This window comes from Perca flavescens, chromosome 4 (genome assembly GCF_004354835.1).
Source record: "Perca flavescens isolate YP-PL-M2 chromosome 4, PFLA_1.0, whole genome shotgun sequence".
Classification (NCBI taxonomy): Eukaryota; Metazoa; Chordata; class Actinopteri; order Perciformes; family Percidae; genus Perca; species Perca flavescens.
This window is the reverse complement of record NC_041334.1, coordinates 18,333,235-18,345,511: the sequence shown is the minus strand read 5'-3', so window position 1 is coordinate 18,345,511 and position 12,277 is coordinate 18,333,235. Positions and strand designations below refer to the sequence as shown.

General features: G+C 42.9%; 1 protein-coding gene across 2 annotated transcripts in view; it reads left to right on the top strand.

Annotated features, from left to right (window-relative positions):
* Positions 1-12,277, top strand: part of cbfa2t2 (CBFA2/RUNX1 partner transcriptional co-repressor 2) — a 36,194-nt gene that overhangs the window by 4,690 nt on the left and 19,227 nt on the right. The window contains exon 1 of one of the 2 annotated variants that reach the window (XM_028576517.1): positions 9,762-10,193. The exons of the other annotated variant lie outside the window; for it this stretch is intronic. The gene's annotated coding sequence lies outside the window, so the exon portion shown is untranslated. Of the gene's footprint in view, positions 1-9,761; positions 10,194-12,277 lie in introns of those variants that run through there. 2 annotated transcript variants of the gene reach the window in all.

The following is a 12,277-nucleotide window of genomic DNA, read 5'->3' as shown; positions in this document are numbered from 1 at the left end:
CAGGGGGAGGTTTAGATGGATTTGTTATGTCTTGAAAAGTAAAAGAACCAGAACAAGTAAAACTGTAAATACACCCCCTCTCCATTACACAACACAAAACACACACACACACACATACATACACACACACATTGAGGATTGTATCGCAACATTGACAAGCCAAAACATCCCTGAAGCTTAACCTTGGGAAATGCCAACACATTCCTCCTAATGTGTGTGTGTGTGTGTGTGTGTGTGTGTGTGTGTGTGTGTGTTTGTGAGCAAAGCCAGCCGTTATCTTCACTCAGCTTTAATTGAGCCTTTTAGAAATCCCAAAAAGTATTACACACACACACACACACACACACACACACACACACACACACACACACACACACACACACACACACACACACAGAGTAAAGCCTGGAGGCTCTATCTCTGCCTGGCCAGGTGTTCCCGGCTCCGCTGCCAGATGAACCACCTGCAGATCACAGGTGTGGCCATCGCCAGGCAAGAGAACAACACAGCTGCTCCGACAGCCTCAGGGAGAGAAAAGGAGACCCATGGAAGGATTATATAGAATCATAGTAGCAGGAAGCTTCACATCAGGCAAAAATATACACAGCATAAAGGAACATTGAATCGTAGGTGGTGTTGTCATCGCATGCCTTTCAGTAAAGACCACCTTTCCTTTTTTAGCCCACTGGCGAGGTTCATTTGAAGCAGCTTGGTGTGCTGGCTTTGACAAGAGTGGAAGTTGTTATGAACCTTGACACAGCATGTAAGTCCATTTATTGTAATAACTTTGAAAATAGAAGGGTATCCATGCTGTTGCATTGTATAATTTGTTAATGGCTGCTCTCTATTTTCTGTCCATTAGTGCAAGACACATTAAGGCAAGCTGCTACCTTTGAGCAGTTTTCCTCCTAATTGTTGAGTCATTTCTTACACTCAAAATAATTTTATAATTAGTATACTGCTTCTTATAATTAAATTCTTTCATATCTGAACCGTGGGGCAACATGTATGTTTTGCATCAGTGAGTATAGTGACAGAGGGAACAAGAAGATATTAGTTTGTCTTCATAAGGTGACACCCTCTACAAAGACTTAACCCATAAATTATGTCATTTCAAAAGTCACAAATCTTTTACTGGCCAGCTGTTAACAATACACAGTACTGTCACTAAAATAAAGCCTGTTGTACTGAGAGGAATGCCCAGTGCGTAGTTACTCACTGTATGTGTTATGTCTGTGTGTGGGCTTGTCCACATCTTAGCGTGCGCACACTCTTTTAACACACAACTTCTCCCAAACATGGAGTTGTTTATGAGCACTATTCATTTTTATGTGCCAACAATTGGGTGAGGCTGGCAAGTTCTGATCCACGGCATCATTTTCCAATTAGCGAAATTGCTGCATTTAAGGTTTTAACTGTGAGTGCCATAGATGGATATCCCTGACAGCGTATCTGGTACATAAGTTAAACAAGAGAGCGGCTGGAGAGAGACTTTGAAAAGTGCGTTGGTTGTTGAATATCGTTTAAGGGGAGTTATTGGTGAGAAGGGTTTGGCGTCTGGCTACGCACTTGGCTTCCCTGTGTGGAAACTTTAGGAAGATGCAGCCAAGTGAGCATGAAACCCACCGCTCATAAATTTTAAGCACACATTCAGCCACTCTCATTCTGCCGCTCTCATACCAACACACAAACAGTTTCTCACTCACTTTCCCTCTCACTTATAAACACATGCTTGTCTCTCTCTCCCTCCTACCCGCACTTCTTATATTTACTCATCTCTATTTGTCCCTGTCTGGTGTTTACACACACACACACTCGTTGCACCCTAAGAGCAGCCGTGTGTCTCCCCTCTGTGTGCAGAGTGTAATAGGACATCTGAGGGTTTTCCGTGGGTGAGTAGGCGGGTCAGACCTTACTTAAACTAATGGCTCCCAGCAGTGTTGAATAGCCAGACACACTGGAGCCGAGGCCTGAGGTTTTGGAATGCCACTGCCGGCTCAATGCCTGCCTTTCATCGGCACCGAGTAGGGGAGGAAAAGAGAGAGAGAAAATAAGAGAAAGGAGGGGGGGGAGGAGGAGGAGGAGAGAAGGGAAAATACGGGACCCGTTTGTTTTGGGTGATATGAGGATGCCTGAAAAGGAGGGCACAATAGTCATGGAATGGACGGACAGAGGGGGGCAAGGGCGGGTTGGTGGACTGTGGGGAAAGAGGGGAGGGGAAAGGCGTGTTTGGGCTAGTGGGACGTCAGGACAGGGTTAAAGTACCAGTCAGTAGTTGTTTTGTGTCACAGCACCCATTTATTTTTAACGTCTTTGGGATGAGCTGTGAATGAGTCTTGAGGGAATCGATAGTTTTGAACTAGCCATGTCCAAACTAACGCAGAGGATTTATTTTGCAGGCCTTCCATCCAAATTATGTAAGCATTGTTGACCAACAAATCTTGTCCGGAAATGCCCTAAAAAGTGATTACATTTAAAAATACATTGAACATGGTGTTATGTCATATGATAGACCTTTCACAGTTGTGGCTGGTGTATTTTTGTCTGTCACCAAGTTTAGTTTTTGATAGTAGTGACACACTATGGGCTCATGTTTGATGAGCCTGCTTTGTTTCTATCTCGTGCTCTACTAGCATACACATGATGATGCCAATGTAATTAGTACTGTTGGTGGCATGGCATGCACATCAAGGGCAGAGCAGATTTCTCACGCAATTTAAACGGTTTGCTTAGCAAATGTTTTACCCAAAATGTACACACGTCGTAAGACCGGTTGTGCTTGAGCTCTACCAAAGTCTCCATTCGTTTAAAGGTCCCATGACATGGTGCTCTTTGGATGCTTTTATATAGACCTTAGTGGTCCCCTAATACTGTATCTGAAGTCTCTTTCCCGAAATTCAGCTTTGGTGCAGAATTACAGCCACAAGGGCCAGTCCCACAATGAGCTTTCCTTAGTATGTGCCATTTCTGTGTCTGTGGCTATTGAGGATGAGAGTGTGAGGGGCAAGGTGGAGGGTGGAGGTGTGGCCTTGACCAACTGCCACTTTGCTCGTTTGAACGCCATGATGTCTCTCTCTCATGGGTTGGCCAAATTCTCTGGGCGGGCAAAGCAGAGAAAGGGGAGGTAACCTTGCTTGTTATGACCTCATAACAAGCAGATTCCAAAACGGCTCACCTGAGCTTTCATTTTCTCAAAGGCAGAGCAGGATACCCAGGGCCCGGTTTACACCTATCGCCATTTCTAGCCACTGGAGGAACATTGACAGGCTAGGGGAACTCATATTAATTTTAAAAAACCTCATGAAGTGAAATTTTCATGCCATGGGACCTTTAATTCACGCCGACTCCAACCATACTGTCCCCAGAACCAGCTCTCCCAATAACAGAAATGGAAGCATAATTGTCCCTAGAGACAGATGTCTAAACAAAATGCTTAAAAAATGCTAGCGGTGTGAATTGCCCTGAAGAAGCAACCTTTTTGCTGTCTCCAACCATGTCTGTGTTTATTTTAGATGATTACAAGGCCATACAAATGTATTTAATTCAGTGACATAAATGCTATTTGCTAACCAAGGCACATCATACTTTTTTAAAATGGTCAAGATATCTCAATGCACTACGTATGATTGGCAATTTTGAACCATCTACTAAGTGACAACAGAAAGAGGCACAGAATTAGAAGCTTTGCTTTGAAAACTAACCCTATGTCGTCAAGCAGGTTTGTGAAAAGGTCTATCCATCCAGCCACACTGCTTACCACAATCATTTTGGGGTTTGTCAAATGCAATTTAAAGTTTTCCTCTGGAGTTTTAGACCTCTAGGGAGTTGTTTTTCGTTGAGTGGGTCCCCATTTTGTTTATCTCGTGCTTGGGCCCGAGGACACACATGCACATTTGGGAAACACTACACACAGTTCTACCAATGGTGTTGCACTATTCCACTGATCAAGGGGGGCAGTTACACACCGATACATGCAGCACTGCGCCAGCAATGTGCCAGCAAAGACACGAAAGAAGAAGACTGCAAGCTTTTGAACATTGATGTAAATGACATTGAACATTGATTTTTTTATGAGGAATGTTTTTGTAGAGCTCAACACGCAATGCATTTTGGTGAGTCACACTGAATGTAAACATAACTTTTGTTTGTTTACAAGCAAACTTTCCAAGTGGAAGGAGATTGAAATGTTTTTTTTTTTTTTTTTGGTATTTGAGAATGTTGAAGTAAAAGCAAATGTGTGTGTGTGTGTGTGTGTGTGTGTGTGTGTGTGTGTGCCATCCTCCAGTACTACTATTAAAGGTTCACTGTCCAGAACCAACACATACAGTAAAATCTGTTTTTTTCTTTTCTTTATATGACCTATCGTTTATCTGACCCTGCGGACAGAGAGAAAATAGCCCTCACTTTAGTCTTCATTACTACCGAGAAGCATCTTATTGGATCGCTAATTGTGTTGTATTCGTTGTTGGTTTTTTTGTTTGTTTTTTTTACAGTAAATGGTCCTCCAGACAGACATGGACCTGGAAAATAACGTGTCCCTATTAGATAAATATGCTGTGGAAGATGTAATGGAAAATGTGGCCATGCGAGATCAGACAGGGAAATCTATGGCTGCATCAGATTAGCGAATATCAGGAGTCTGAACAGTGATGAGATGGAGGGAAAGAGGGGAAGGAGAGGGAGGGGAGCCTTGCTGGTAAGATGGTTAGGGGGGAGGGCAGCGATGATGAGGCTTGATGGGAAAAATAACATAACGTGGATAATTAACCAAAAGAGACATGTTTATCAGATAGCTGGAAAGAGAGGGGGTGAGAGGAGATAGAAAGAGAGACATCTGGTTATTTGCCAAATTGTAAGGGGCCCTGACGCACAAAACCAATGTTCTTTGGCCATTGTTGAGCTTTTGCAGGTGTCAGAGTGGGCAGTGATTTTGCTGTGTGTCCGGTACTGTTGTCTCCAGTTAGTTCTTATTAGCAGCAATTGAGCCTATTCAGCAATGCAATTGGTTGTTCAACCTAGCAAACCAGTGATTTAAGCCGGTTGGTGTGGTTTCTCCTTCTCTGTCCGTCATTTGTCTTTGTGGTGTTTTCAATTTTATTATAAAAGGTAAGTCATGGTGAGGCGATACACAGCCTTGGTGGACCCTCTACAGATCTCTGGCAAGTGAAACCAAGGGGGAGTCGGGCCAGAATTAGCTGTTCTGGCTCACTTTCCGCACTTGTATGACCATAGACAAGCTTGATAACTGATAAGGCCAAATTCACATCTAGAGATAAAACATATGACAATTTCATATCAGGGTTATAGTGACCAAAATGTCATGGTTATCAGTATTATCTCAGTATTGTTCAAATGTGCTATAAATGTTCAAAAATAAATAAAAACGATATAAGATTTGTATTAACATTAAAGATGGCAGACAACAGCAATTTAAAAAGACATTTCTTCACATGCTATGCTCAAGTAATGAGATGTAGTCTTTTACAGATTTGGCAGCACTGGTTGTGACTGACCAGATATGCTAAGAAAGGGAAATTTCATGCATTGTTTTTGGGAGGGTTTTCTGTTATCCAGCCCAACTCTGTAATTTAGCTTGCAAAAAAAGATATTTTTTTCAGGAAAAGTTTCCCTAGTGCAGGTTTAAATGAACACCATCTTAAGTAAGCAAATCCAATATAAAAGCACCACAACCCTTATAAGCAAAGCAATGTAAAATTGTGCATGTATATACCATGTGTATATACCATGAGTTTTGTTGCCGGGTTAGCTCAGTTGGTAGAGCAGGGGCACATATATAGAGGTGCGCTTCTCGACGCCGGGGGTTCGACTCTGACCTGCGGCCCTTTGCTGCATGTCGTTCCCCCTCTCTCTCCCCTTTCATGTCTTCATCTGTCCTGTGGAAATAAAGGCCTAAAAATGCCCCCCAAAAGAAAAATCAAACACGGTTTTAATTAAAATTTGAAATGGTAATACTAACCTTCAGGAATTTTACCGTGGTTTATCATAAAACCGGTAACCGTTTCATACCTATTCACATCAGACACATGCACCACATGCACACAATATCTCACAAAGATTAACTTAACACAGTGTGAAGTGGAAAAGCTTCTGATTGTAGGAAGCTGTGGCTGGGAAAAAATACAAAGCGGCAGCACAGGGTTTTTTTAACCTATGAAAATCTCTGTCATCGTTTCACACTGATTTGGCAGCAACTCTCCCAGTGAAATCCCATCAGCCAGATTACCCTTTCAAACCCCTCCATGAGTGCTGAGAACAAAATGCTCTCACCATGTGTGAGTTGTATTGCCTTAGGAAAACAATGTGATTCCAGTTGCACAGTGTGTGTTGGAGGCAGAGTTTCTGTTTTCTTCAACACCTAGCGGAGCTGACGTGGCATGTTGCCCAAGAGACCTTGTTTCTTGAGAGGATATTCTATCTTGACGTTAGTTACACGGGAGGACTGCTGGTGAAAATATTAAGTATGGATTAGGATGTCCATACAACACCAACATCATGGGTATGCAATTCAAAGGACGGGGGGGTCTGTAGTAGTCCTCTAGTCTGTGGCAAAAAAACGCAGTTCCTTATTCACTGGACCACTTGGCAGAGTGTAATAAATCTGCAGCTCTGTGGTCACCCCGAAATGCATTACGCTATCATTGTACTAGTACTTGCTGCTTTCCTTGGCTGTTGTGATTCATTTTTAAAACTATAAACCACCAATCCAGTGTTTGAATTTGTTAAGACTTTAAACTTGTTATCTTATCTTCTTTACCTGTTGCAACATGCCCACATCAGTAGAGCCCTTGTTGTTATGTTGCTATTGTTGGTGTGAAAGCCCAGATATCAAGGGTTAATTAGCCTTTCAATAAAATGAAGGTTAGCCGTTACATTCCCTTTTAGAGATGCAATCTCCCATTCCGAGCACATGCACCACTTGTGTATGCCATTCATGCAGCCATGGGCAGGCTGCATCGGCATCTAATGTCATGGTAATGGAAGCTTAGAAAATGTTTTCCCTAGAGGCACATGCGCATCCAGTGATTCAGGAGTGTAAAGACCGTGGTAAAGGTAATGCATGGAGTTTGTGGTCAATTACATATTTGTTTTCTTGGTCCATGAAATATCATAAGGCTGAGGCCACTATACTTTTTACTGAATGAAAACATTGAGCAATACTGAAAAAAGCAATGCAAATGCATGTAAATGAAAGCACATGAACCTTTATTCCTTCTGTGGTCTTGAATGCACAAACACACATGTAGGCAACTCATGTTCTGACTTTGGTGATATCTCGTTTACTCAATCACCAATTCTTAAAATCCCTTATTCCCTCTTGTCCTCCTTCTCTGCCTCTCGTTTTTTTCTGTCCTCTCTAAAAAATGCTGTTTACTTTTTCTAAAAGTGGAAGTTTGGCGAGGGAGCGTGTGAACCGAAACAGATGCTGCATACTCTCTCTCTCTTTATCTCCCTTGCATACACACAATGGCAAACAGCTGTGTGAGGCTTGAGCAGCTACAGTAAAAGAAAGCCATACAGTATGCATACATAGTATTGTATGCACAGTATTGTTTACTCTCCTTGTTTGGGACACTCTTGAAAGGACCAGTGCTCAGACTTCAGGCCAATATACTTTAAAGTGCTGCAAGATACCTTTATCTATTTGTAAAAGTGCTCATAAGTACCTTTCTGATGATCGTACATGGGGAAAGAAAAGTGGTTGCTTGAGTGCTGCCTGTAAATCCAATATTGTATGCCCTGTAGCCTCTTAATTGATCTCTTGTCGCTTACAATGACAACTTCTACTGGCCTGTATAATCCCCCCCGTCACAATGACAACCAGCTTCTCACATTTCCTTCAAGGGTAAGCTGAGACTCAGACCGGAACAGCCCTGCGTTAAACCAGTGCGCGGGGCTACGTTGCTGGGGGGCGTGTAGCTTCAGGTACCGGTGAGAAATACGATCCAGGAAGTTCATCTGGAGTAACAGATTATTGTGTTTTAAAGGCTTATCAGACGCCTGCTTGTTTCTGACCGCATTTAGACTTTACAATAAATAGTTGATTTTTATGAACTGATAATGAAAATAAATTTTTAGTTGCAGCCAGTTTTAGTGTTGTTGATCATACGGCCGAATACAAATTCTTGAATAAGACATTGAGTCGCATTTCTTTTTTATGTTGCCACTGTTGTGCAGAAACCTGGTGCTTCCTGTCAGTTCCCCTCCAGCTTTTTTGTAGAAAGGATAAAATCAGACAAGATTTAACTTAGTTTTCCGCCTATTGTGGAGAAAACGGCAAAGCAATCCAATGAGCGCGCTCACTGATCAGCCACCTGCCTGCCATTACACCTGGGTTATAATCTAAATCTGCTGGTAGCCTTTGTCCATCGGTGGGATCAGTTGGAGCTCACCACCTCCTATGTGCTACAATAGCATGTGGGTTACAGTATGCAGGGCCTTCCTCATTTCTCCATCTTTCCACCCCCTCCCTCTCTCACAGCCACCTGGCCCTGCCTCTGAGCCTGCTGGCTGACCAGATGCACCCTGAATAAAGCCGGCCTACAAGGAGAGAGGAGGGGAGATAGAGGTTATTATGGATGATTATTCAGTCTAAAATCTAGCTTTTGACAACCCGCTGAAATATAGCAACCCACAATAAGTTTTTATGTGTAATTGCTTAGAAATATTTCACATTAGTGTCGATTTTACCTTAAGGGCAGAACAAAAAAGGATTACACCTTAAGTTAAATCAGTGCTGTTCATAAGTGTGTATTATGCATTTGGGCAAGAGAAAGGGGCAGCACCCTCTCCTAATGAACTGTTTGTATTTATCTTACAGCATTTGATTGTTTATTTACACAGCCAAGTGCCTGTGAATTCTCACACGTTGATCATGTTCTCTCAATTGTCGGTTGTCTAATTAAAAACAGATTAAAGCTTTATTTACCCCAGGCTTTAGAATGAACTGAGCATCATCCTCTGTACTTTCCAGAAATAAACTGGTGAAGGAAATAATAGGCAGGAGTGAATAAAGCGCGCATGCTGCCCAATCTCAGCCATGCTCCATTATCTTAACCTGCATTGTGTCTAGAGCAGCACTTGTGCGCAAGGCCGGGTATAAATCAGACAGTGATTTAAGTTTAACTCAGTGAAGACGGAGCGCAGGGGATAAGAGAGTAGAAGAGGAGCGAAGAATAACTCATTCATGCTCCTCAAGTGTCCCACAATGGACTGGCTGGTGAGGCAGCGCTGTGCGCCGCATTAAGAATCTGAGACAAAAGAGGGCATCAATGAAAGAGCCTGGAAGGAGGGGGTACTTAGTATAAAAACATTTTAAAGGGAGAGCCCCTCTTCTCTTGAAGGGGTAGAGGGGAGGGTGGTAAGGAGTGGGGTTGCAAAGGACCCCACTCACACACACACACACACACACACAAACACACACACATGCACACACACACACACACATGCAAATGCACGCACACACACTTTTGTCTCTGTTGGCACGGCCTCTTGTTTAGCCTTTAGGTGCCAAAGCAATTAGTTATGTTAATTGCAGGGGCCATTGCCGGTGAATGCAGGTTGAATAGAGCCAGTCAGCAGTGGATGATTGGCCAGGATCCATGGGGGAAATGGGTAGGGGGAGGTGGGACAGAGGGGGTGGGGGTTGTGACATCACAAAAACGGAGGAGAAGACAGTGTGTGGGAAAACAGGGGAGGAGCTAGAACTGAAAGAGAGAGATTGAGAGGGAGGGAGCCTCAGAGCTTGAGAGAGCGAGCGCAAGAGAGGACGTAAAATTCATTGAGAGAAAGAGAGTTAAAGACAATAAATACAACAGCGGAGGCAGATTGATAGTAAGATAGAGTGAGCTTCACATGAGAGAAAGAGCAGCATCGAAGACACAGAAGGAAAGTGAGAGAGAGAGAGAGAGAGAGAGAGAGAGAGAGAGAGTGCGTGTAGTGCAGTGTTGCGCTGGTCTACTCGGTTATCTGTCTCCATCTGGGTGCCATCTGTGTCTCTGGCTCTGGCCTTCGCCACAACCGGAGCTCACATATGTGGGAATGCAAACACATGCCTGACATATGAAGGCGTGGAGTCACAAAAAGAGACAAAAAGGAAAGGATAAGAAAGCAAATCCCCGCCACTGCAGCTGACTTTCTCAAAGGACTGAAGAGTGGACTCTACTAGAGTGGAGGTAGGAGAGAAGAGTGGGGATTTCAACATGAAATCTGGTCCGTGCTTTTCTGTGTGTATTTTCAGCAAATCATTTTTACAATTTGTAAGCGAGTAAGTGTGTTGCTTTTGCAAAGGATGCATTCATGTGCGTGTGTGCGTCTGTTCCATCTTAATTCCCAGAGCTGCTCTGTACTGCTGTACAGATGGTGCCTCCTCTTTTCCTCTTATCTCTTCATCCTTATCTTCTGAGGTAGGAGGGATGAATTTGTCTGCCTGCTTCCTTTTACCAGCGCACAAAAAACTTCTGCTGCCATATGGACAAGCTGATGATAGTCTCTTAAACTCTTTTTATCCCGTTGTTAAAGTTTTATATGATTGTTTTCTGTAGTTTAGCTTTTACGAAATCATTTCTCATGGGAACTGCATAGAGGTAGTCCAAATGTTCCCTTTTCTTTTTCTGTTTTTGTCATGCCATATAGTATACTAAATCGGTCCATTTAAACTGGCAACTTTCAGTATTTGGCATAGGGTAACATCTGCAGCAGTAGCAGATTTTTTGAAAAATGCTGTGGCAATCTAGTGATTCTTCAAAAAAAAAACATAGCACATACATAGCCAGGTTTAGCAGCTAAAACATGGAGCCTTCAGTTGTTTTTTTCATTTTTCAACTAATCCCCTCATTTGCTTCAACTTGTCAGAAGAAGAAAGGTCGAATCCACCTGGAATGATTATGATATGTGGGAACAGACTTTTTATTTCTCCTATATAAGCAATACTTGTGTGCAAACATCAGAAACTGCCAAATCAGCCGGATAAATAAACACAACAGTGTGATTGGCTCTGTGTGTAAAAGGAGATTATCCCGCTCAGCTGTCATTTATTCAGATAGTAATCAGTTTTTCCACATGGCAAGCAGAGCAGAAGAAAATAGGTAGAGAAGACGTGTGCATCTGTTGTAATATAAAATATAAAAATATAAATCCCGGACATATGGGAAGAGGAGGGAAACTGCTGTGTCTGTCTTTCATGCTGTGCCTACATGTTACACAACACCGACATCAGTGGGATAATGTGGATCCCAAAAAGTGCAAATGTGACATTGTTGCACTATGGATATTGTGTATCAGTAACTTGAGTTGTTGGAACACCATTTTCTATGTTACCCATCTACAGTGTGTGGATAGAGGGAGGAGGAGGAGGTGTGTGAGGGAGCAGCAGATAGAGAAAAGGCAGAGAGACCTGGCTAGTGTTACGCCAGACCAGACCTGTCCATCAGGGAGATAGGAGCGACTTACTGTCGGCTGCACAGTCTCAAACCGGAGACCCCTGTCTGGTCTGCTGGACACTGTCACACTCCTGACAGCAGGAACTGTTCTGCATCTGCATTTGTGCGTTTGCGCAAAGATCCAGCGAATGTGATGTTTATTTTAGTAAGACATTTTATCTCACATCTATTCATTCGTATCAGTAAGTTACTGTTTTTGTCCTGGATTTATGTGGCTTTGAAGTTCTTGATCACATACTTGATATGTGTATAGTTGAGTCTAAGGAAGTGAATGTGTGTGTACCAGGTGTCTGGTAGACATTGTGTCTGCTGAAGTACAAGGTTGTCTTATAGCTCTTTGTAACTCTTCCCCTGTCTTTTTGACCTCCCTGCCAGCTGTGAGATTTTCTTCTGAAAGTGTAGTAATAAATGGAGAAACAGAAAAACCATGACCCTTGCTCACCATGCTACTATCTGAAGAATTTATGCACAGAATACCCCCCCCTCTTTTTTTTTCAACACACACATGCACATACACACAGAACAGAGCAGCTGCTTCAAGAGTTTGATGCAGGAAGTGCTCTATTAGTTCCAGTGGTGAGGACTGTGATATCTGGCCCCAGGGGTTCAATGAGAGGTTGTGTGTTTTGAATGTGTGCTCGCTTATGTGTTTGTGTGTGTGTGGACATGAAAGGGTTGGGTCATTTACTCAACAGAAACAGCTAAGTCACTACAAGTAGCACAGTGAAAGATTGTTTCATCACGGGGAACGTCTCCTGAAAGAATAAATGGCTCTGTGTGTGTGTTATGAGTGTGCAGACGCATATCTGTGTCAATGA